Source organism: Festucalex cinctus, chromosome 12, assembly GCF_051991245.1.
Source record: "Festucalex cinctus isolate MCC-2025b chromosome 12, RoL_Fcin_1.0, whole genome shotgun sequence".
Taxonomy (NCBI): domain Eukaryota; kingdom Metazoa; phylum Chordata; class Actinopteri; order Syngnathiformes; family Syngnathidae; genus Festucalex; species Festucalex cinctus.
Genome location: NC_135422.1, coordinates 12014018 through 12039139, shown reverse-complemented (window position 1 = coordinate 12039139; position 25122 = coordinate 12014018). Strand labels below are relative to the sequence as shown.

Below are 25122 nucleotides of genomic sequence, written 5' to 3'. Positions count from 1 at the left end.
AAAACGGAAGGATAATAACTGACCCTGACATTGTTATTTATTTTTACACCACTACATTTCCTCAATTAGTCCTCGTCAATTAGTAGATGCCGTATTCCAATTAGTCGTAGGATGCTTTCGTCACCACTAAATAGATGCCACCTAATAGTAGTAAAAATGAAGAAATAAATACATACATAAATAAAGTTAACCATTTGAATTCCTTTGCTAACCAAAACAGCAGCCAATACATAACCCAATTACTGTACATTAATCGCTGGAGTTTGAGGGAGGACTACAGAAATCAGATACTAATTGAGAATCTTAAATTCATAGCATTTGGACAGTGCTAAAAAAAAAAAAGATATCTAAATGATTAATCAATTATCAGAAATAGTGATTATTTTGATAATTGATAAGATATTGTTGCACCTCTCGTACTATTAGATATTTGTACTGTATATTTAAAGCTCATTAGATTAGAGCAGGTGTAATCTATCAAAGTTTGCCAATAGTTGCGTTTTGATCTCATTTGTAGCCGGCAGCTGCAGAGACGAGCCTATTTTAATGACGACGGAGTAATACGACCCCCCGCCTCTTCCATCCCCACAGTCGGGGAGTGCTTCAGAGTTCTTCTTCTGCTCCGTCTTCTTCTCCAGGCCCCAGCAGCTATCGCTTTCTTGCTAACCCGTCTGGCCTCGTCTCATGGCTCCACCCTCCCGACCGTCGTTCAAAGCTTCCGCTAGAGCTGTAAGCCAGGTCCTACAGGGCAGGAATTTGGCCCGCTTTTTGCAGACCGGCCCCTGCTCGGGCTTTGTTGTGATAACTGCCCGCTCAGGGGCACCCGGCGCTCTACTGACTCTACGCCTCACCTCGTGTCAGCAAACTACAAGAGTTTTTTTATTTTTTATTTTTTTTAAAGACGTTTGGCTGCGGTGACTAAGCCAAAGGGTTGTTCACGAAAAATAGTGCAGCAGTAACATTAAAATGAAAAAACGCTACCATTTTATTGTTTTTGATAGAGAAAATCAGTACTGTATTGTAGAAAAACATAATAAAAGAGAATGTTAAGAAATAAGGGGCTTTGCGACTTCCTGTGTTAGTTCCAATTTGCAGTACAGACAGAACTATTTATGAACAAATGACTTTGATTTGGAGCTTCTACAATCTAGAAGAAACGGGTAATGGGCATTTGCACTGTTCGCTTATTACACTAGCCAGTAGCTAGCTAATGTCAAGCTAACACTTTTTAGTGCTTTTTTTTTTTTTTTTTTAAGCTTTTTCATTTCTAAAGTGGTTATCTACTTCCTTTTTCATATCTTATCTGACTTGGATTTGGAGCTTCTACAGCATGTAATGGACATTGCACTGTTAGTTTATCACACTAGCCAGTAGCTAAGTAGCGTCACGCTAATGCGTTTTTACTGCTTTGTTTTCATTTCCAGTACAGACCACCTTTTTATGGGAAAATGACTTTGATTTGGAGCTTCCACAACAGGTAATTTGCACTGTTAGCTTATTAGACTAGCTGGTAGCTAGCTAGCGCCTTTTGGAGATTTTTTTTTTTTAAGGTTTTTCGTTTTTAAATTGGAATCCACTTCCTGTTTTTGTTCCAATTCATGTTGGCTTGATAAGATTCTCAGTCAGTATCTATCAATTTTTGGAGAACAAAAGGGTTTGATTTGAATGGGTGATTTTGCGATGTTAGCTGCTTGTGCTAGCCGCTAGAACCAATTGTGTTTTGGATTACTGAATGTAAACGTTATATTTTAAGAGCAAAATAATACATTGGAAATCATGTGTAGACTCTAAAATGGTTGTTGGGCATGTGAAAAGGCCAATAAGATGATACTTTATAGCAAAAATTCACAAAATGTTTCCCTAATTTTGGTAGTAGAAGTAAAATGGATTATTATTTATTGATTATAAAGCTACCAAATACAAATTCTCGCCAAATGGCTTTTTATGTTATTTATTCTTTGTTAATATCAGTCAATATCATGGATTGACATTTTCTCAGTTTGCAAGAAGGAACAACACATTTTTAAAGAACACTGAAAAGCAGATTGAAATAGGCTAAGTTGATGTTTTTTTTTGTTTTCCTAACACCTGTTAGTGCAAGCAAACTAGTGGAAACCTCCCACGCACTGTCGCCAGTCATAAAGTCATCGGCAGCAACGGCGAGCTAACTAAGCTTCTGAATAAACAGCGCCGCCGTTTAATGACGTACGGACACATTGTAAAAGAAAGGAAAGCGCGGTGATTTTCTCAACAGCTCTGAAGGGAACACAATGAATCACCTGGCATCATGTTACATTTAAGCTCATCTATTGTAAGGAGACAATCTTGTTGGGACTTCATATTAACACGCGGAATCTCCTTTTAAGGCCAATCCCTATTGTGCCGCTTGTTTGACTTGCCAATTGCGAGTAAAGTGGGGTTGATCTTCAGTTGAAATTGAAACAGATTCATTTGTGAGGGGAAGAAGAAGGAAAGAGGATGAGGAGGGGAGGGGAGGCGGAGGGGGAGCTGCTCAAATAGAAGCTTCTGAGAGTTTCCACTTGACGGCTCTCCCTTTCATTGTGCATTAACTTAATGAGCATAAGTATTGGGATACACAAGCCAAGCCTCTCTGCTCTCGCCTCTTCTGCCTCTTTAAGAGCTCACATTCTCCAGTGAAAGGCGGCGGCGCTCGAACGGCGAGCCTCGGGACACGACAAGAGCGCAAGCACTTACTGGGGACAAACAAGAACCCCAACCCGCCATGTACACACACCCGGGGGTCAACTGTGGAATGTCATGCCAATTTCAAAGATATCATAAGACATTTGTAATGTCAATTTTTTGTGTTCAGGTCACATACAAAAAAATAAAAATAAAATCAAAAGGTGGTGGTAGTGGTGGTGGGTAACATTTGTCCATTTCTCCACCTCCGCCGCACCCCCTCCCATCTGCTCCCCCCCTCCGTGCCGCAAACAGCTGCGGGGGGAAACTTCCTGTTTGCTAATGATGCTAAATGCGCTCAAGTCAGCCGTGTCAAATTTTCCCTCGCTCACGAGCGAGCGAGCTGGAAAAGAACGATTTGCCTTCCTCTCCTCCACTGGCTTGTCTGTGTCGGTCAGTGTGTTAAAGTGGTCATAGGGGGACATCTCATGATTGGATTGCATGTGTCACGTTGTGCAAAAGTCCACTAGCTTGGTTGTTGAAGACATATAGACAGCAACCAAGTAAATAGCAGGATGCTATCAAATTAGCGGGATTATGCAAATCACTTTGTGTACAGTACCTCCCGAATGCTCACATTTCAGGGGACATTAAACAAAAACCAACCGTTAAAGTTGCATCATCAAAGAGAACAGTTTAGATTGATCAGGCATTTATAAAAAATAGCACACATGCGTGGGGATTGACCAGTAGCATAGATTAGTGAAAAAAAATATGAAATTTATCAAATCGTGGCAAATGCAATTTCAACCCAATGCCAGCTAAATGAAACATGAACCATAGAAGAAGCTGTTAAGTTTTGGTGAGAACCTGAATAAAGCACATGTAGACAAATATGAAACAATATGACAGTTTTTTTTTTGCTATGATTCGGCCAAGGAGGGGGTCATCAATCTACTAAATGACAAGCACTTTAAAATAAAATAAAATAAAATAAAGGAAAATTATTTTATTTTTGAGAGTCCTATTGCTTAAAAATAACCTCAATAATGACTTCTGCGCAGTATATTATAAAAAACATATTGATGTTATATTGTCTTTAGATTATTATAAAACATAAAGGACAGTGCATTTTGTGTATTTTCGGAAATATTTTTTGTACCATTACTTAAAAAATGTTAATAATGACAGTTCAAAGTCTGCAGTCCTTTTGAGTGTATTTTTTAATTGTGTTTATCATTTATGATCTAATATTTATTATGAGCATTTCAATTTATTATGGAAGTTACGTTGTAAAAATATTAGCAAAAAAGTGTTAAGACATTAACACTGTACATTTTGCCCAACGTTGTGTATTATGAATGGACAACTAATCGATGATCAAATTAATCGATAATTATTTTTTTTTGCCCCGATACCGATTCCGATACCCAGTTTTGCAGTATCGGCCGATACTGATACCGTACCGACACCTAGTTTGTTTTTTTTTCCCAACATTAAAAAGCTGCCCTGCCATTGGTTCAGAGCCTTCAAGGGCCAATAGAATATCTTGGCTTGGCATGCAGTGAACACGTCACACATAAGTGAAGGTCGTACACAAGCAAGACAGAAGATGATGCATCCAAAGTCCGATATTAGCGTCGGAAATAATGGTATCGGCATGTTACTTGTTAGTACTTGCCGATGCCGATACCACTGTTTTGCTGCAGTATCGGGGCCTCTCCCGATGCTGGTATCGGTATCGTAACAATACTAATTATTTTTGATAGTTTAGAGACCTGAAATTGTCCAAATCCTCAGAATTTCAAATCAAGACAAGACATTTGTGCCTATTTTCTGACAAAAAAAAAAAATGTTTTTCTGCAATTTTAATTTGGGAAAAAAAATAAAAAAAATGTAAATAAATGGTTGAAAATGAAATCACACTTTTAAAATTGAATTGATTATTCAAAAACAAAATCATCAACAAATAAATTCATTATTAAAATACCTGTTCATTGTATCCCTAGTTCTATTAATACCGTCGTTTTCAAATTGAAATAAAAATGGATGTCCTGAAAGACTGGAACAACTTGTGCTCCAGCTGCAGCACGACTGATTGAGCTGACGGTGAGCAAAGGTGCATTCATGCGAGATTCCAAGTAACATGCAGGAAAACAAAGCCGGCCAAGCCTTTAATAAGCACCACCCTGCCCCAACCTGCTGCGGCGGCAGATTTGTTGGGGCCCTCTCAAACGTCTTCCCAGTCCTCCTTTCATCTCGTCCTGTCATTGCGCAACACAGCCGAGGGCGGCCTTGACAAATGGCCCCGAGGAGCTTTCGCTTTTCTTTTTTTTTGCCCGACGACGTGCGACCCAAGAAGAAGAAAAGCTAACAGAGTCGCCTAATGGCGGAGCGGCAGCGTTCCTCCGTCCTTCTTCTCCGACTCGGTTTTAGGCTCAATCCAGCCCGGCGGGAGGGGGGCGAAGGTCACCTTTGACCCGGCCGGCCCGCCTGCCTCGCTACAGCCCCGTCGTTTGTTAGGGGCTTTATCCACTGACAAAGCAAGGCAGGAAGTTGGCAGCCAACCAGCAGCCCCATGGGAGGATGACCATCAGCTAGCTCAGCTTACCGCTTATTACAGGATGGCGGGAGCATGCATGCATGTGTGCGTGTGTTCTTCAATGCGTAAATGTTGCGCGGGTGAGAGCGATGAGGCCGACCTTCTTCTCGGGCCGGCTATTTTTTACTACCATGGCTGCGAGCGACAAACGTCCCCACGCGCTAGGAGCTAACCCGATCAGCTATGCGTGTTAGCGACAATCGGGCAAGCGTCCAGCCACGCTGGATGGACTCAGAGGACCTCAGCACACTTCACTCGGCACCCCCCCCCCCCCCCTCCCCATCCCAGCCCCTGGGCTCATGGCAGCTCACTAAAACATTAGATCATAAGATGACTCCACTCCATAAAAGTCAGGTAATTCGTACTTCATTTATACACCTTGGCGTTCATAAAGCTGATGAACTTTCACTGCTCGAACGTAATGGGCCATTTCGCCGAGGGGCCGCCGAGCCTGAGCCGCCGAGCCTGACGCTTCCCTGCTCGTCCTCGACTCCACGTTGGCCGTCGGGAGAAAGGAAAGCGTTTTTCGCGGACAAACAGACCCGAAGGCCAAGTTCATATTTCCGAGAAGTCTTTTTTTTTTTTTTTTCCTTCACATATTATGTAAATTATGCAATTGATAAACACGGAAAAAGCCCAATAATAAAAGTTCAAATGTTATAGTAGAAGCAGAAATGTCTCCTCCCTTCCACATCGTGCAAAAGTCTTGGGACACCACAACCTAAGATGATTTATTTACTGATAATGCACAATATTAGGGTTGGGGAAAATAAAGTCAACCAACTAAATAATTTTAAAACCCTATTTACGATGCTCGAAACCAATGTTACATCTGTCCAATTCCCCGAGTAGTCGATTGAATTGATTTAAAAAAATAATAATAATAATAAAAAAAGAAAGGCTTTTGTTTTAAAAAATGTCCACATTTACATTCCTGGACTCCACAAATGCAGAGTGCTTCTCAATTGTTGTATGTTACGCCAACCCAGGAAGAAGAAAATATTTTGCACCCCCTCCAACGACTATAAATAGAATAATTTGTCTGTAAAATTGTTGCAAGTACACTTCTGCAATTGCGCTAATACTCCTTTGTACACTCTCTGACAATGAGAGCACCAATGCCCCCTACTGGAGTGGATGTGCAATTACACTTTATTACAGTACGGCAAAAAAAAAAAAAAAAAGTTCCTAGAGGTCACATGTGCCCAACCAATACGAATACTTGGCCAATAAAGATGATAAATAAGTTAGCATTGTGCAAAAATAAAATCAAAAATGTTCAAACATTTGTAGCGTGTGTTATTGAAACTTCTATTCTGCGTCTTTAACAAACGAACCAAAGCAAAAATATGAATTTTCGTCGTTCTCTCTATCTGGGTGCAACAAGGGGGTCATTGACCTCCGGGCCTGAAGCGATAGCATGATGGCTTCCCGGCTCAGGAGGCTGTTGACAAGCGTCTGTGTTCTTTTCAACAACTCGTTGAACAACTCCCCCCTCCACCTCCCCACGCCATCTACCCCTTCCCTTCTCTGGAATGTAACACAACCGCTCGCTGAGGTAACCCAAGCACCTCCTCTCATCCCATCCTTCATTTATAGAAAAAAAAAAAAAAAAAAAAAAGCCAAGACGGACAGAAAAACATGGTCGGAGGAAGAACATCTGCGAGTGTCGGACAGCTATCGCCCATCTCCCAATTTTTTTTTAACCCTCTCTATTTCCTTCCCTCGCTTTAAGATTTGCTTCTGGGCCCGTTGCCTGCGCAATAATTAATGATGCAATCGTGTTGGGGGGGGGGGGCTCTTGTAACCATTCCGGAATGTCCCGGAAAAATCGGCAAAGATGCAAGGGGACGAGAAGGACATAAAACAGTCAAGACGGCGAAAGAAAGAGACTGTTGATAGCCGTTTCCTCGACAAGCCTCAACCCAGTCTTCCCCTCAAGTCTAATCCACCCCCACCCGGTCCCCCCCCCTTTTACTTTCCATCCTGATGGAAGGATCGGGGGGCCTGACCTGTCTGGTGATTGATGGTAATGTCTCAGGAAGTCATTTTCCCCGACAGCACCCTGCCGCCTTTCACCAGGCCCGGTGCAGAGGTGAGGCCATCACATGGATCCTTTTAACTCTTTGCTGGCCAGGCCTCCCCGAGACTTTTCGGACCCGGCTATCTCGGGAACATCGGCGTCAGTCGGCACACTCTACTTTCAGATTGGGCGACAGAAAAAAATAACATGGCCCATCCACAAAGTGCATCTCGCATGTAGCCCCTAATTCAGGTTGCCGGGATGGATCCCCACGACTCCATTACTGTCAACACTTACCACCTCCATTACAGCAATTAGGAGGTTCGAACACTAGGAATGCTTTTGCTACGCTGCCCAATTGCTAACATCTGCCTCGTCTCGTCGCTTCTCCCCATGCGCCCGTTGTCCTTTCTCAGGAGCGCGGCCGTTTCATACAGTCCCGCCGTCTGTTCTCTCGCCACATTTGTTTTCTTAAATCCACTCAAACTGCGCCTTGAAGAGATCCCTCTGCGTTTGAGTCCAAATAAACCGAAAATGATCCGTGAAGAGGCTCGCTTTCAATAGGCTTCATTAGTTTTTAATATCTGGCACGAGGAAGCGGGGGGGGTGTGGGGCGGGATAGCATGAAGATAATCAATGGAAAGAGGCTCGCAGCCTATTAATCTCCCCCAAAGGATTGCGGGTTAATACGCATTCTTGCGTAGGCAAACACGGCTGTCTGTTGAACACATCTGTCTGCCTGGATGGGCTACTTAATGAAACAGCCAGCGCTCGGCCATGGTGATGGATGGCGTCCCACTGGTGAAAAATGACTTCTCACAGTCGGAGTTACACATGATAGGGCTCCAGTCCATATCACCGCCGACGATTTAGACCCATTTTAGGGCTGCTCAAGCAAGACTGATGCATTTTATTATTATTTTCAACAACACTGTCTTCTAATCATGTTTCCTTTTGACTGCAAAACTATTTAATATCTGCATAACTGGAAAGTTAAGTGCATAACGCAGTGGTCCCCAACCACCGAGCCACACTGATAAAAAAAATAGATAAATAAATAAATAAATAAATAAATAAATAAATAAATAAATAAATAAATAAATAAACTACTAACAGCATTTATGAAATGACAACAAATGTTTACCCATGTAATGGTTATAATGGGGCATAAATGTCCGAAATTTACATCATCGCCTGGCCAGTAATATTCCTCAAGATCCCCTGGTGCTGGTCTGTGCAATATCAGGCGGACCATGATCCAGTCAGGCAAGAAAAAAAACAAAAAAAAACAAAAAACAAACAAACAAAAGTTAGGGTCAACTCACCCGCTAACTTCAACGGTATTCATAAATAATTAAAAATAAATATGGACAAATATGTGTTACTACTACTACTACTACTACTACTAATAATAATAATAATAATAATAATAATAATAATAATAATAAAAAAAAGAAAAGTCAAATAATGTCACAAGGACTTTCACATAGTCTTCGTGCTGACATGATTTTAAAGTAAATGTACTCAATTTTTATAATGATTATTTTTTGTTTTGTACCCTCTAAAAAAAGTTGGCTCAAAAATAACAAAAATTGGGTCAAGAATGGACCAACCCATTTTTTTCAGTCATTTAACCCCCCAAAAATTGTGTCTAATTAAATTAACCCACAAACCATCCCAATATTTTGGGTTCTTTTGTGGGTTATTTATTTGACCTAACTTTTTGGGTTAATTGAATGAATCGACTGAATTGGGTAAAAAAAAAAAAGGAAGTGATCCAGCTTTTTGAGTTATTTAATCCAAAAAGTTGGGCCAAATTAAATTAATAACCCACAAAGCAACCCAAATATTGCTGATTGAATAAGCCAAGAAGTTGGGTCAGTCCTTTTTTGACAATTTGAGTTAGCTTTGACCCAACTGTTTTTTTTACTTTTTTTTTATGTCTTAAAACATTTTTACAAACCAAAAACACAACTAAAAAAAAAATTGTAATTATTTTTGATTAAATAAAAACATTTTGAATACTTTTCCACAGTAATGTATTGTAGGTTTAAAAAACGTGAATCAGTTCATCTCATTTAAAATGTGTCTGTCAAAAGTGCATACTAGTTCGCTACGGAATATTAATTTTAGGCCCCCGAAATGTACAGCGGCATTTAAAGGACAAAAGGCATTTTATAAAGTTGTAAAAATCAAACTTATGAGCCGGTCGTAATAGGATGTGTCGCTTTAATATGGTCAGCAGTAGTAACAATAATATTGACTACCTTATGAGTCTTTGCCGCGGGTTTCATTAATTAAAAGTCCAGTCTTGTACGCCTGACATTCCGATTCTGGCCAGAGCACCCCTCAAGTTCAGCAGCTGTGTTCCCCTTGTAGGATTTACAAAGAGGGCTCAACGCATGGGCGGCGGAGCGGCTCGCCGCGGCGATGATATCAGCGCATCCTACAGAGACGGCCTAAAAGAGTTGCCGTACAGTCCCTAAGATCACGAAGGAGATGAAACCCGAGGCAGCTGGGCCCAGATAAGCAAAGCCCTCCTAATGTGTTGTGTGTCCACGCCATGTGCATGTATGCGTGAGCTCCGACATGCGTGCCGATTCCAGGTTGAGGTGACCCCCTTTTGCTCGGCCGAGTCCCGTAACAGGATCTCACCTCCCGGCCCCTTGTTAGCTTTTCTCCCAGTGTGCTAAACAGCCACCTGAAGACCAGATTAGCCCGCCGTGACCCGGCCCGAGAGGTAACCGAGACACGACGCCGGGGACAAACATGAAACGCAAACTGTCACGTGTTGCGGAGACAGACAACAAGGCGGGGGGGATTTTGAGTGCAAACAGGACACCTATAAGAGGATGAGGACAGTGAAGATGTCAGCGGTGTTTGTTGTTGTCAGATGAAAACAAAGCATAAGAGCGCATAAGAGGATTGAGGCCCGATAACCAGACGCCTTGGGGTGTCTCACATTTAGGCCGATGACTCAACAGTGACAGCGTCGGCGACGCTGTGACAAATGAACGCCGCTTCGTTCATTGGGTTGCGGGTGCCCTTAAAACCCGCCTTTGAACTTGTAATTGCCCCCTGATTTCAGTAATGAACATAATGGGGGGATCCATTTGGAGGCATGGCGCTAATTACGCATTTTAATTTTCCGCATCTCTCTCGGAAAAGGCGAAGGAAAGACGGGTGGAAGGGGGGAGGAGGATGACGCTCAGGTTTGGGAGGCTGTTGTCGTCATCTAAATACTTGTACAGGCTGCTTCACGGGCTTTAACGGGGCGCTTTGTGTGTCAGACGCCACAGCCTTGGGGATCCGCGGCACCAGCGATCAATAGTCAGACGGATTCACATCTGGAGCCAAGGCCTACATTTGGATTTATATATTTGATTCTTTTCTCTCTTTCTTTGATTTTCCACCGCTTCTAACGTGGGGATTTTTTTCTTCTCTGTATCAGCATGTGGTGCAGCTTTTTATCATTCAGGGGCTGCTGTCTATGATACTAATAATGGGGGTAGCTGTGAACAGCCTCTTTCACAAAGAGAGCTGCGAAATTGGCACATCAGAGATGTAACAGTAGATTAATTCACCTGTGTTCTTTTTACACAGTGAAACCAGCAAAGCGGGACATTGCAGTATGTTATGTGTACTAATCAGACGATTAGAAATGTGGTGACGTCAGCTTCAATGTCTGGTATAATGTATAAATATTTGGCAGACAAAGAGGAAGGATGGGTTTCCACTATTCCCACTCAAACAGCCACCATCCCACCTTTGTACTACATCAGAAATTGGAAAATGTGTAGGTTGACTTCAATCCAACATTCTGTGTCTGTAACCAACAAAAACAAACAGTAAGAAAGGTGAACAATTGCACCTAGGTTCAGAGACACCAACCAAATTCTCCCAAAACCCAACGACCAACAGAGCATTAGGTTCACTGACTACCTTTACATGCCGTCAATCTTCGGGGTTGGGTCAAAATTTAGTTTCTGACACATTCAGGCTAACCCATTTACATTTACATAATGTAAAACTGCCGCAGAGAAGTCAATGTATTCGTTAGGCTCGCTGAGTGAGTGTGGCAGCGCAAGATGGCTGGCGTGCATACAAGTAGTTCCTGTTCTCAAAAGACCAAAATTACTTACGAATTGAGCATGAGCAGAACGTAAACCAAAGCTCTGTTCAAACGTGTTTATATGACTGGGTTGGAAATGTCATGACTGGGTCATGCCTGGGTTAAGTTTGGGTCATACAAGGGTTATGTTTTGGTCATGATCGTGAGGTCAAGTGTCTGTTTAGAACTGATGTAACCATCACCTGGTTTCAACTGGAAAAATGCTATGTGATGTCACGAGCTATGTGATGTCAAGAACCTTTAATATCTTTACTTGGTCAACAGCCAATCAGATAATTCCATGTCAGTTATGTTACCCACATGTCTAGCCACAGCCAATCCGATCAATTCACTGTCTATTTAAGCCAAACCAAGAAGTGTGCGTTTGTCGGATTATTACCTTGGTTCCTCTGTGCATCTACACAGCCCATTCTCATTGCATTCTCATTGTTTCTTGTCCAGTCAAGTTTGTTCTACGCCTCTCAATGTTATGCGAATAAAGTGTTAAACTCTTATTTGTGTCTGCACTTTTGGGACCCAACCTCAGAACATAACAGGAAAAGGGATAAAGGGGTATTATTTGGGTTTTTAAAAACATAGTCGGTGTCTCGCCAGTAATGCTGCATTCAAGGAAGGTCGGAAGTCGGAATTATCACAGTTATTTTTTCCCGGTTCTGATCTGAAAGCTTTTGAGGTGAACGGAAACAACCAAAATGGTGGCTAGTGATAAATTGTTTTTTTGTTTTCATCCTCAGAACACAGTTTGACCTCCAGCAAACTTTCCTTCTCGCAATGTATTTATCTTATTTCATAAGCATTCCATACAGTTCAGTAGTTCACCATATAATTTCATGCAGGGAGATAGTGGCATACTGTCACCTACGTCGTGTTATGTCAAGTTATGCAAAATATGAATGAGGAAAGCTATTTCCATGGTGGCCGCCATTGTAGAGTGACGTTACATTGAATGTGGTCGGTGAAGTCGGATCCTTTTTTCCGAGCTCATGGCCCGTACACACTTCCTGGTATGAAATCGGAAATGTCCGACTTTCCACTTTCCCCGAATGCAGCATAAAGGCCAAAGCAGCAGGGCATTCTGGGTAAATGGTTGCACCGCAGACAGGGTCCACTGAGGTTGCCGGGTAAAGGAGCAACAAATTGACCCGCTCAGCCTCCGTCTTTGATGAGCAACCGAGATCATAAAAGCAGGTCGGTGCGCTCAGACAGGGAAGCAGAGAGGATATCATTTGGGGGGGGAATGAAAAGGTAAGGAAGTGGGCGGGGGGAGAGGTGCGAACAAGAGACGTGGCTCCCAGTTATAAGGACCCCACTGTGCAAGAATCCTCAACACTCGCCTCTGGACGAAGCGCCGGGGCAAAAACAAAAGCGTGTATCAGAGAGGAGGTGTGAGGGGGGAAAAAATCAGAGGGAATGGCAGTTTTGGGATTTGGTGCAGTCAGAGTCCCATGACAAACCAAACAGTGAAACATGAGGTCTGTTTTTGATTTGCACTCACTGCCTCCCCATCCCTCAACCTTTTCTTTTCCTTTTTTCTTTTTCTTTCTTTCTTTTTTTTTTTTTAAAGCCTGCTTCCACGCTTACACTTCCTCCCTATGCATGTTCTTCTTCTCTGGGTGTGAGATGCATATCAAAAGCGGAATTGAGGCCTGCAGCACAATCCCCATTGGTCGCCAGCGTGCAGCGGCAGCCACCACCAACCGGGGGTGGTGAGGCTCGCCTGCAGGGCGGCACCCACGGAAGGTTAAGGGGTAATTTGAGGAAACCAACTCTGAGATGCGAAACCAAAATCCGCTTACATATTTTCGCTTTGAGCCCCGAAAGGTCACGCAAGCGAGAAAAAAAAACTCCCCGCAATCCCTGAAATCAGCCATCGCCATCTAAATAAGACCCTTTTTTTTCCCCCTCCCACCGGGGGCATGTACGCTATCACAGGCTACCTTACGTGGTCTGTAATTACAGATGACATCATTCAACTCTGCTTTTACGCAGAGTTAAGGCGGCCGGCCACATTTTTGATCTGTGTTATGACTACATCGGCAGTGGCTGGGAATGCAGCCCCTGTTTCCACAAAGTGGTTTTGTAGCGTTAATTCCATTCGGGGTGGATATGTGACTATGGGGAAGTCTCAATCAATGTTTCTGAGGCAGTACGGTGGACTCATGGTTAGCATGTGTGCCTCACAGTTCTAAGTTTGGGGGTTTGAAACTGCTCCGAACGAACAAGTACTAAATGAACTTGAATTGGTGACTTGTTGTACTTTTCCCGAAAAACGCGTCATAGTCCAACAGATGACAAATCACGAAAAGGTTTTCCTTTTTAGTTTAAAATAGCTTACTTCAACTTCTAATATCTTGAGGCATACCTTGGCCAACTGTAAAATCCAGAGTTTTTCTTGCTTTTATCCAGTAAATCCATGTATTGTGTCATACAAGCTAGCTAGCGCTACGCTAATCTGTGACTTTGTAAGCCGTCGTGAGGGCATGAGAGGCCAGGCGTGAAGTAACAAAGACAAAGGTGTTCATGCACTGCCTAGCTGGGCTTTATTGACTGACTGCTTAACAGTTGAATGCTTGTTAGCTGGCTAAATATTCCAATACACAACTCTGGGTGTTCGGCTCAAAGGTAGCGCACTTTTCACACAAGGCATGTGCCACTCCCACATGTATACGTAACACATACTGAGACATGAGCGTGGTCATTCAACATTCCTCTTTGACAATACACGCGACAATGCTATGAACCATTCTGGCTAACAATTCTGTACAAGCGACAGAATTCTGATTCAGCACTATTGTATGTCATCCAAAGTTGCTATTGAAAAAGTATATCGTCGCTGTCCTGTGAAAAACGTGTACATTTTTGTCATTTTTTCTTAAAAACATTTTTTTATGTTTAAGAGGTGAAACTGAATGTAACTGGAAAATAAAATGGCCGTGTTTTTCACAGGGCAGCGACAATATTAACTCATTCACTCCCAGCCATTTTCACAGAAGCAATCCCGGCTGTTTTACTGGATTTTGACTGATTTTGCAAGGCCCACAGAATATTGTGTTCAATTGCTATAAAAGCATGGAACCTATCAAAAGAAAGATTAAAGTCTCTTCTTTCATCAGGAAAACAAAGTATGTTTCTATCTGTTTCCGTTTAGCAGCAATTAGCATTAGAAGAGAGCTAAGTTTCATCAGTTTTCACAAATCTATTTAAAATTGTAAGTAATTGAGCTTTTTTTCTACATGGCCGTGGTTGATCTCCTTTGCTCTGCTGCTACCTGCTGGCCGTTTGTGTAATAACTACCATTTCTCCAACCGTTCTTTTCAGTTGAGAGGCTGCATCAAAGCCTTCTGTATGCTCTAGCATAAAAAAAACAAAAAACAAAAAAAACGTATAAATACGTCTTTGGGACACTTAGAACAGAAAAAAACCATATTTATACGTTATTGGGAGTAAATGAGTTAAAAACAAACTCGAAACTATATTCTACCATTTTTTGGCACTATTCACCTTCAAATCAAATATGGAAAGAAAAAAGCTATATGCTTATTTTCAAAATCATTCAAGCCCCACGTGACCACCTATTCTTTTGCCAAGGACTGTCGTAAACCGAGTATTCCTCGTCTTTGTTGTTGGCTTCAACGGCGGGTGAAAGTTGCAGATAGCTCTATTGCCAGCCTGCCTACGCAACCAGCCGCGGAAACGGAAAACCAAAGACTCGTGTTTCCCGTTACAAAGCGCACCGTGGTGAACCAAACTTGACCACTCGATGGAAACGTGGCTTTATTCTCAGTGGAGCGCAAGTCTCCGCAGCATTGGAGTTCTGTGTGAGGCACTCTCAAGATCCATACTTAAACTACACCCCTTTTCCTCAAGCTATTAAGCTTCCTCATGCATTAGTAGACGGCACGAGGGGATTCCGCCTGTGAAAATTGGTTGTGGCGAAAACACTCATTTTTGCTTCTTCATTAAGCTGCAAACAGCAGGAGTGAAAATTAACCTAAAGCGAGCGAAAGGGAGGGGAAGGGGAGTAAATGGGGAGATTTGGGATGGGGGGAGGGATTACGGCAGCTTTCCTTGCATTTCCACATACACAAAACATATGGGGCTCATCTAGATGAAAAAAAAAAAAAAAAAAAGTGCGGTACGTGCTGCTTTGCAAAGGCGCACGCAAGCTTTATACTTTCTATGTCAGGGGATTGCACGTGAGCTTAGGTGGCTTTGAAGTGGAACTATGACAGATCTGGATTAGGGGGCAAAGTATAAAGGTCCGACGGCGGCGATTCAAACACACTCGAGCTTATTACAAGCGCAAGCAAAGAACGACTGCTAAGCTGCGGCCAGGCTCGGTGCGACGCCGGAGTTGATGTGGCCTGTAATATAATTATACAGCCTGTGAAAATGCGACGTCACCGGATCCCCCTCCAAACTTTCACTCCGTCTTTGCCGTTCTCCTCTATGGATAAGTAAAGAGCTCTTGTTAAGACATTTAAGGAAAATGGAGTTTCGATGTCGGCGTTGGTTCGAATGAGCAGATGGTGGCCGTTGAGCAGCCACCAGACAATAGCCAAGGCACCTCCTCCACACCGTCTTTATCAAAAGCCCCCCCCAATGGAAACTGGCTTGTCCAATTGTCCCTAATGTCTGTTTGGCAAACAAACTCACACAAAGCATTGTGGGTATTGTCACGAAAGTAACGTGATGACTTTCTTTTTCTTCGTCGTCTTTCTCTCCACTAATAGTCGCACATTTCGGGGCCGTGGAAGCAAGACGGCGGCCCGGGTTGCCATGGGTGACTGGAGAGGTGACTTTTGGGCTGCGAGGCAAACAAGCGCATGACAGATTAGTGTGTGGGCCTCCTCCAGGGCTCCACCTTTGTGACCTTTAGGAGCCTCCTTCCCTTGCCTTTGCGCCAGCTTCAAGCCCCTAAAACCTGCTCCCTGCTTCTCTTTTGTCCGGGCTTGAAAAAAAAAAGTCACATAGTCTACTTCTCGAGGACATACCATGAGGACAGAAGCAGCAGCCAATGGAGAGGATTTAAAAAAAAAATGAGGAAGAGCTGTTCAAAGTGTTTGCAGATGTGTCTTAACCAGTTAAACGCTGCTTGTGCTGCACACAAAGATTAGAAGAAGGGTAACCAACACAGGTTCGGGGGCCTTATGCCGCTCATTGACTGCCGATCTGTCAATCAGCTCAAGTCTAACTTCAGGGTTTCAGATGTATTTTGGATTGGATTTATTATAAGAACCGTGTTAGCTAGTTAGCTGTCAGCTAGTTGGACAGTAGAAATCCCAAAAGCTGTTGTTAAGCCATTTTTCTCTCGGCTTGCGTAACGTACCGTTGAGGGACGGGGCTCGAGGTTGAAGTTGAACCGCAAATGCCCCAGAAGGTCAAAAATGCGAACGATAGAATTTCAATTGCTGCAGTTGGCCTGACGTCACCGCACATCTAATTATCTGAATGTGTGAAGCCGCAGCGGCTGTTGGAAAGTGTGTTTCAGCCGCAGAAATGTCCCGATTTGGTGAGTTCCGTCTGAAAGGCACAAGCAGAATTGCGATGTTTTTTTTTTGTAGATACATCTACATAATATTCTGTTGCTGTGGTACTTTGCGCTTTTTGCCTCTTTCTGCTTATTGAATCTGTATGGATTAGAAGGACGACAAGCGCTTCAACAAAAGTGGCGATACAAACAACATGGGCCTTTTCCCATTTCAAAGCGTCGACTCGTACACTTTTTTATCATATGGGACAAACATCCGTTGCCATGGCCTGGCCCGACCCGGCCTGGCCTAGCCTGGACTGGCCTGCACCCATGTCTCGTGAATGACCCGGGTTGCCTCTTTTATGTGCATCTATAAAAGGGCGGTTGAGAGAGCAGCTCCCATAGGAGGGCTCGACCTGGCGATGACACCCTGTTGTCATGGAGACTAATTCTACGTTGGGCTGGGGATGGGGAAGGGGAGGAGGAGGAGTGGGCAGAAGCATTGTCACTGGTGTATCTAATGATGTTTGCTGCACAATGCACTCATCTCCTCGCCGAGTGGGATCTGTCCTCACTAGGGTAAATCACATGGCTCTGATGGCGGGACACAAGAACGTGACTGTATACTTTTTTTAAACACTTGATGATACAGTACAAACTCCAAACGTACAATGCAATTCAGAATTTGGGCGTCATTCTCGGGGAGCACACCTATGACGAACAATATATGATAAAAAAAAACAAAAAAAAAACATTACTAGAGATTAGGGGTGTTAAAAAAAATCGATTCGGCAATATATCGCGATACTACAATTTGATTGCGATTCAATAGGCAGCCGAATCGATTTTTTTTAACATCCATTTTTGTGGAAAAATATTCAACAAAACGTTAACTTTCACACCTTAAGCATGGAAGAATGTTATATTAATGGAACATTAAGCCTTAATATTTTATTTCAATTCTGTTCTAACATGAAAAAGGTTACAACCTGTTTGTTAAATACAGTAGCTCACAGTTATAACACTGAAGTTTCAGATTAATAAATAATACAACTTTATACAAATCTTACAATGTACATGTACAAGTTAACTGAATGGTATTTTCTAAATTTGAGTAAAAGAAAAATCGCAACAATCGACTTGTAAATTCATATCGGGATTAATCGGAATCGAATCGTGACCTATGAATCGTGATACGGATCGAATCGTCAGGTACGAGGCAATTCACACCCGTACTAGAGATAAATGGATGGAATATGAGCAATAGGGGTGTACTCAAAAAATCGATACGGCAATATATCGTTGCGGACCTCATTACAATACACGTATCGATACGCAGGCGTCAGAATCGATATTGCTTGTTAACTTTAAATAGGCAGTTAACGTTTGCCTTTGCAGCTTGCATGGTACCTAAAAATAAAAACCAGCAGCGTCTTTGAAGTTAATTGCCTTCAATTAATGCAAAAATAGCTCATCAGTGATTGGACACTGTTTCTTACTAAGAAAAATTAAAGCAGAGGAAGAATATCAACATTTATTTACTTATAAACTTAACATGGTACGTGTCTCAGTGTATCAATTTTCCTATATTTTGTTTAAAAAAACAAAATAAAATGTCTTATGTGGGATACATATGTATCGCAATACGTATCGTATCGTGGCACCTGTATCGTGATACGTATCGTATCGTGAGGTTGGCGGCAATACCCAGCCCTAATGAGCAATGTTACTTCAAAGAATGGTCGCCCTTCACATTAATCAGTACCGAAGAAGGAGCTCTACGTTTCAAAATTATTGTTTTAGACATGCAAGAAACTGAGTAAATTAAACATTAAACCCAAACTAAACCTCATAAAACACTAAAATGTCCCCTTTCAATGCTCTACTGTAACAGTACAACTCCAATCCTCCATGCCCCAGTCCAAGCACTTGAAAAAAAAGACCAGGGGATGTATCGCTTCCCCTTCAGGGAGCCCAAGGGACCAATACACCTGGCTTAGCAGCTTAACAGCATTTCCCCCAAACACCCGGTGGTGACCCGGCAACAAAACTTGAGACTGTTGATGGCGCGGAGGGCAACCTACTCTCCTGACTGACCACTCCGTGCGCACGCTATTTATTTTCATAGGTGTTACGTGGGTTCTACGCAAAGTCCAAAGACAAGGCCAAAGTGGTGTCTGTCCATCGGACTGCTTCCTGTTTTCATTGCAAGGCCAAGTCTCGTCTTAACAGGGGTGAAGGAGGGCCAGCGGGGGCTAGCAGAGGGTGAAGGGGAAGGAAAGCCAGGGGGCTAATTGTGCATTTTAGAGCAACACTACTGCCTTTATTCAGCCTATTCCATGGCTTCTAGCACAGGGATTCTCAAACGGGGGTGCACGATGTTAAAAGTGTGGATTGGGAAATCGCTATCCGAATGTACTGCAACAATTCATTCATTTTTAGATTATATGACAGCTGTTTTGATATTTGATTAATCGTTTTGAGATATTGTTGAACTCAAAATTGCGCGGGAAATATCCTCTTGATTTCTGCAGTCGTCCGTGGAAACGTACTGATCATGTTTTGGTTGAATCATAGTAAGAAATTTGCAAATGTCTGCTTTTACTTAGTTAACAATCAACATTCTTGCCAATATTCTCATGGATATTATGGATCAAACTTTATAATATACTGTTTTGAATAAAAAAATAAAAAAAAAAGTTTTTTTAGATTCATCGATGAATCGACAGATTCATTCAAATAATTGGTAGTTGCAGCCCTACTATACTGTCAAACTGTGCTATGGGTCCGTGAGATTAAAAGTGTGGTTGGGAGAATCATTTTCAGAATGTTCTGAACTCCGTTTTCTACTTGTAGTGTCAAATTGAGTTGTGTGTAGGTTAAAAGTCTGGATGGTGGAGTCTCTTTGTACATCTTTTTTTCCAAATCTGTGAGAATACAAGTGCAACGGCAGTCTGGTCTACTTCGTACACATTTATATTTTTGCACTCAACTTTAAGCATAACCTCTAAAAATACATTTTTGGACTGAAAATTACAATAGAGACAAACAATAGGGTCTATTTGCTCCCAATAACGTGTAAATAAGTTTTTTTTTTTATGTTTAAGTGTCCCAAAGACGTATTTATACGTTGTTGTTTTTTATTTTTATTTTTTTATTTTTTTTTATGCTAGAGCACACAGAAGGCTTTGATGCAGCCTCTCAACTGCAAAGAACGGTTGCAGAAATGGTAGTTATTACACAAACAGCCAGCAGGTGGCAGCAGGGCAAAGGAGATCAACCAGGGCCATGTAGGAATAAAAGCTAAATTACTTACAATTTTAAATAGATTTGTGAAAGCTGATGAAACTTAGCTCTCTTCTAATGCTAATTACTGCAAAACGGAAACAGATAGAAATATACTTTTTTCCCCGATGAAAGAAGAGACTTTAATCTGTCTTTTGATAGGTTCCATGCTTTTATAGCAATAGAACACAATATTCTGTGGGGCTTGCAAAATCAGTCAAAATCCAGTAAAACAGCCGGGAGCGAAGGGGATTGTCTCTGTGAAAATGGCTGGGAGTGAATGAGTGAATTAAAAAGTTTCAAAAAAGCTGGAAAAAAAAGAAGCATCTGTCCTGCTATATCACTGCCTGGTTGTCATCCTTACATTCGGGGCGCAGTAGTACATTTCCCCCCCACTCACGCCCAAGTTTACCTTCCTGATAACATAATCTCCCTGTAGTATTGAAAAGCTTATACCAACAGTCTGGGATTTCCCTTCCTCTAATGTGGCTGGAAGACATCCAGAACCTCATGGGGACGGACGGGAGGGAGGCAAGTGGGGTATTAAAGGGCGGGAGGGAGCCGAGTGATGCTGCGACCCCGCCAACACCAGCTGAGTCGCCCGTGCGGCCCGTTGCCAACTCCATATACGGGGCGTTTAAGGTTGCCAGCTTGCGTGCTCCGCTGGAGATGAACATATGGACTTCAGGGTATGACGCAACAGGTTGCCTTTCAGATGGAGGACTGACAGTAGCGAGGTAATTTTATATGCGACCACCAAGCGGCACGGTTTAGTTCAGCTTGGAACAGTAAATCCCGACCTGGCTTGAGTTTCCACCATGTGCCGTGCAGGCAAAATGGCTGGAGCAGCGTCAAGTCCAGAGTGTGACATCACAGCACTGGGAAATGTGGCATACAGTACAGTAACAACAAAATCTAAATTGGCATAATCCATTGTGGCTTTCATATATGTGTTGGCAACCAATCAATGCAGCGTTGTGTGTCTCCCGACGAAATTGCCTTCACGTTGATGAAACTATGAGGAAGTTTAATAGATCTTTAATAATTTTTTTTTAACGGGATAAGTGAATGTTCTGAACTATTTCAATTCCAGTGTGATGTGGAAGTTCCATGAAGTTAGCAGGCTCATATTCAAAACGTAAAGTGCCCACTTTCACAGTATGTGTTGGCCAAGTTAATGAAAACGAATGGAAAAAAAAAAAAAACATATGTAAAGGTTTATTGCGCCATTAAAAAAATAAAAAAATAAAAAATCTAATTCCAATGTGCCAGTCCTCCAACGTGCAAGTACCTCAAACTGGGCCGGGCTGTGAGGGCCCTCACAGCAATAGTTACACTTAGTAGTTTAATAAACGTAAAATGTATTTTCAGTTATTTTAAAAAAAATTTACGCATTCTCATACTACACATATATACTGAATGGCTGTAGCTCAACATGCTGTAGCGGGCGACATGTTGGAGCTTCTTTATACCACAAATTAGCTGAATCGAGAGCTCAAGATCTTTAATTTAGGTGTAGTTGGCAACCAGACACAATGTTGCCAAAAAGTAATTACAGAAACCCCCAAAACAGAACAGCATCAGGACTTGATGATAACAAATATCTTATGATTGCTTTGAAGGGTAGTGCAATTTTGTCATACTGAATCCAAAAGCCAACAGTTGTGGGTGGAAGGGGGGGGGTCTGGGTGGTATGTTAGGGTAGAGTAGAAGAGGGGGGTTTATCTACCCTGTCCTTTTGGAGCTTTTGAGACAAACGCGACAATGGCTGGATGTTGAGAACATATGTAGAGAGACCCCCGTGGCTCACGGAAGACCAAGCGGCTCCTTTTCACTCCTCACCCCTCACTTAATGAATGCGCCCGTGACAGAATGCCACTATGGGCCATTCAGGGGCCAAAGTCCCCCAGAATTCAACCCCAAATGCATCCAGCAACGGCAAATACATTTGCTTAACAAATTAAAAGAAAGGCGGACGAACGGGCGGGTGTGTATGTGTGTGGGAGAGTTTATGGGTGGGAGAATTGGATGGTGAGAGGAGAGAAGGGGGATAATTCAATTAGTCCTCTTGCTCAGTGAAGAAATAAAGGCAGGTTAAAAGGGAGGGATTATTATTTGTACAAGACGATCCCGCGCTTTACACAAAGGAAACAAATAAAGATTGGAGAGAACATCTACAAGCTGGCAAAAAAGAGGGGGGTGCTTGAAAACACTCTGAATGAAGCAGCGCCCTAAAAACTGTCCATTCAGCGACTCCCTTCTTTCCTTGAACCCATTTCAAAGACTCCAAAAGCTCTGTGTGCGCCATTCTGATTTGGACCAGCACTTATTTACATGAGGTCTTAGTCACATTACCACATAAATATATCAGATTTTTGTATAATAGTATTTTTATTTTTTTACTTGAAGACACTGTAGCGTGAATTCATAATTTGTTTGTAGAGTAATGTGTAAAGACTAGAACGAAAGAGCACTGAATTGTGGAGGTATAGCGCTAAACTATTTTTCTTGATTTTTTTTGTACGTAGCTAAAACGGCTAGCCACCGACGTACTTTGGCGTCAGGCATTAGTCCCCCCTCACCCATTATATAAGAACTTTGTTTAGTATCTGGCGCAATTTAGCTCAGTTACTGTTTTACTAGGCCATGATCTGTTAGCTTGCTAGCTAGCTAGCGGCTAGCACCTCTTATCACGGTGTGGAAAGCCCCCACCGGTTTGGTGGGATATGTTTCAGTTACTGGGACTTTACTGGGACTATCGGGACTTTACGCGGTTATATTTTCATTGCTGAAGGGATGTGAAGGCAAAAGAAAGATGCTAGCATGAAGTTGCCTACATTTTTAGCGCATTTAGCGGATTTGCCCACAGTGCTCGGTTTGATTTTTCCACAAATAATGACTCAGCGATTTATTTATTTTTTTAATCATTCAGGTGTGGCAGGGTTGTGAAAAAACACTCTTCTCTTTTGTGTCAAATTTACGAGACATGTATTTTCACGTTACAGAGACTTTAACACCGTTCAAATTACATTTAACACGTAACGTTTTAATGTTGAAAACATAGTTTTTTATTTTTCATTTTTGAGGTGATCGGCCTAACATATATTTGTATGCCAATTGAAATGTTAAAAAACGAAACCTAGGAATATAAGACTGCACCATTCCACTCGTTAGACAAACAATATTAAAAGGTTACTTAGCTTTGCATGTTATGTTCCGACCATGGTTCACCTTTTTTTCCAACTTATGAAGATTAGCACCTTAAAAAACGAAACAAAGTGATCCAACAAAGTGACACCTTTGTTATTGATGTGGAGCATTTAAAAATGCCATTTGTTTTGATTTTGTCTGTTAAAAAGTCAAATCCTCAAACTCAGTTAAAATGAGGACAACACGACATTTTTACACGTTTCTCAAGTAAGTCACTTATGTTCTGTTTTGTTTTCCTCAACTTGATGGTCACGTTTCCGTGCAGTCAGGGAGCGAGTGAGCTGTGAACAGCTGCTGAAGTCATTTTGATAATGATGAGAATAATAAGCAATAAGCGGGCTTGTCTGCGCTGCTTCGGGGGCTTTGCAGTTGCAGCTTCACTGCTCCTGAATAGATAAAAGTGATTAAAGCACTCCTGATTATCCTCTGACCAATATGTAATGGATTTACAGCCCTTTCAATTAGGCCATATTTGCTGGTCACTCATTACGTTCTGGTGGAGGGGATTTGGGGGCGGGAGGGGGGTTTGGGCGGGTCACCCTTTGGTTGAAGATCAGGATAAAGTTGACTAGCTTTTCCCGCTGCATCCAGCTTGAGTGTCGCATGCTGCTGCTGAAATGTGAGCCGTGTGGCAAAATCAATAAGGCCTGATGTTCTGATAATGTACTGACATCAGCGAGGGTGCAAAGGGGGAGGTCGGGGGGGTTCATGAAGTCGATCCCCTCTGTGCTTTGAAATAGACTGACACATGGCGGTGCATCATTTCAACAAGTCATGTAGCATCAGAGAAGACTAACATTTCAGCAAATACATGTATTAAAAATGCTTGTTTAGCTTTTTTTTTCTACTATTTTTACACTTAGTATAGCTTTTACACTTGTAGGACAAGCAAAACAAAAATTGTTTTTTTTTTTTGCAAATATTATTAGTGATAAGCAGGCTGCTTTTAGTCATACACTAACAAATTACTGAATTATATGTCCAAACTGTGCCTAATGCCGCAGTGGCTTAAACTATTGTTAACTATTAATATTTGCAATTAATCTTTTAAAATGTTATTTTTTTCTACACATATATTTAGGTCCAATTTGTACGCAATTATTTGATTTAATTATATAAGTTGCAATATTTTTTATTTCCTATATCTAATCAGAATGTTATTGTTCAAACTGAGAATACTGTGACAGTAGCTTACAATTGCACTTACGTTTTATTTCAAACATGCAGTTATAAAATAAAAATCGCAAAAACAAACAAAAAATTAGAATGAACAATATTAAATACACCTTTTACTTCATTTTTAATGTTTGTAACTTATTTTTGCACTCTAAAATATTAAGATTAGGAAAAAAAAATTTTTCTCACTTTTTAGTAAAAGTTAATGCTGTTCTACACTTATGTATGATATGACAGTATAAATGACTGAAAAGTTATATTACAAACATTGTCTAAAAAGTTAAAGATTTTATGATGGTTACAGTTTGACCCTGGAACAGACTATGTGTAGGAAAATATGTTTTATTCATTTATTTATTTTTTTATTTTTTTAACCCTAACCCTAACCCAGATCAGCATCTCCACCTCCCTGCAAGCCGACCATTCAGCAACAGAAGACAGAGATTCCCCAGGAAGTAACGATTCCCCACTCTAGCCTGCCCAACAAACATTGCGCATCCCAACATTGGATTAACTGTCCTGCGCCGGTCCCTCCCATTGTTGCCGAGAGTGTGCTGAGCAGGGTAAACAGTCCAAAG

The 25122-nt window shown here is 41.9% G+C and overlaps 1 protein-coding gene across 7 annotated transcripts in view; it reads right to left on the bottom strand.

Moving 5' to 3' along the window:
• The window catches only part of LOC144031768 (homeobox protein Meis2), a 117573-nt gene that overhangs the window by 44654 nt on the left and 47797 nt on the right, over window positions 1–25122 (bottom strand). The gene's annotated exons all lie outside the window — the stretch shown is intronic.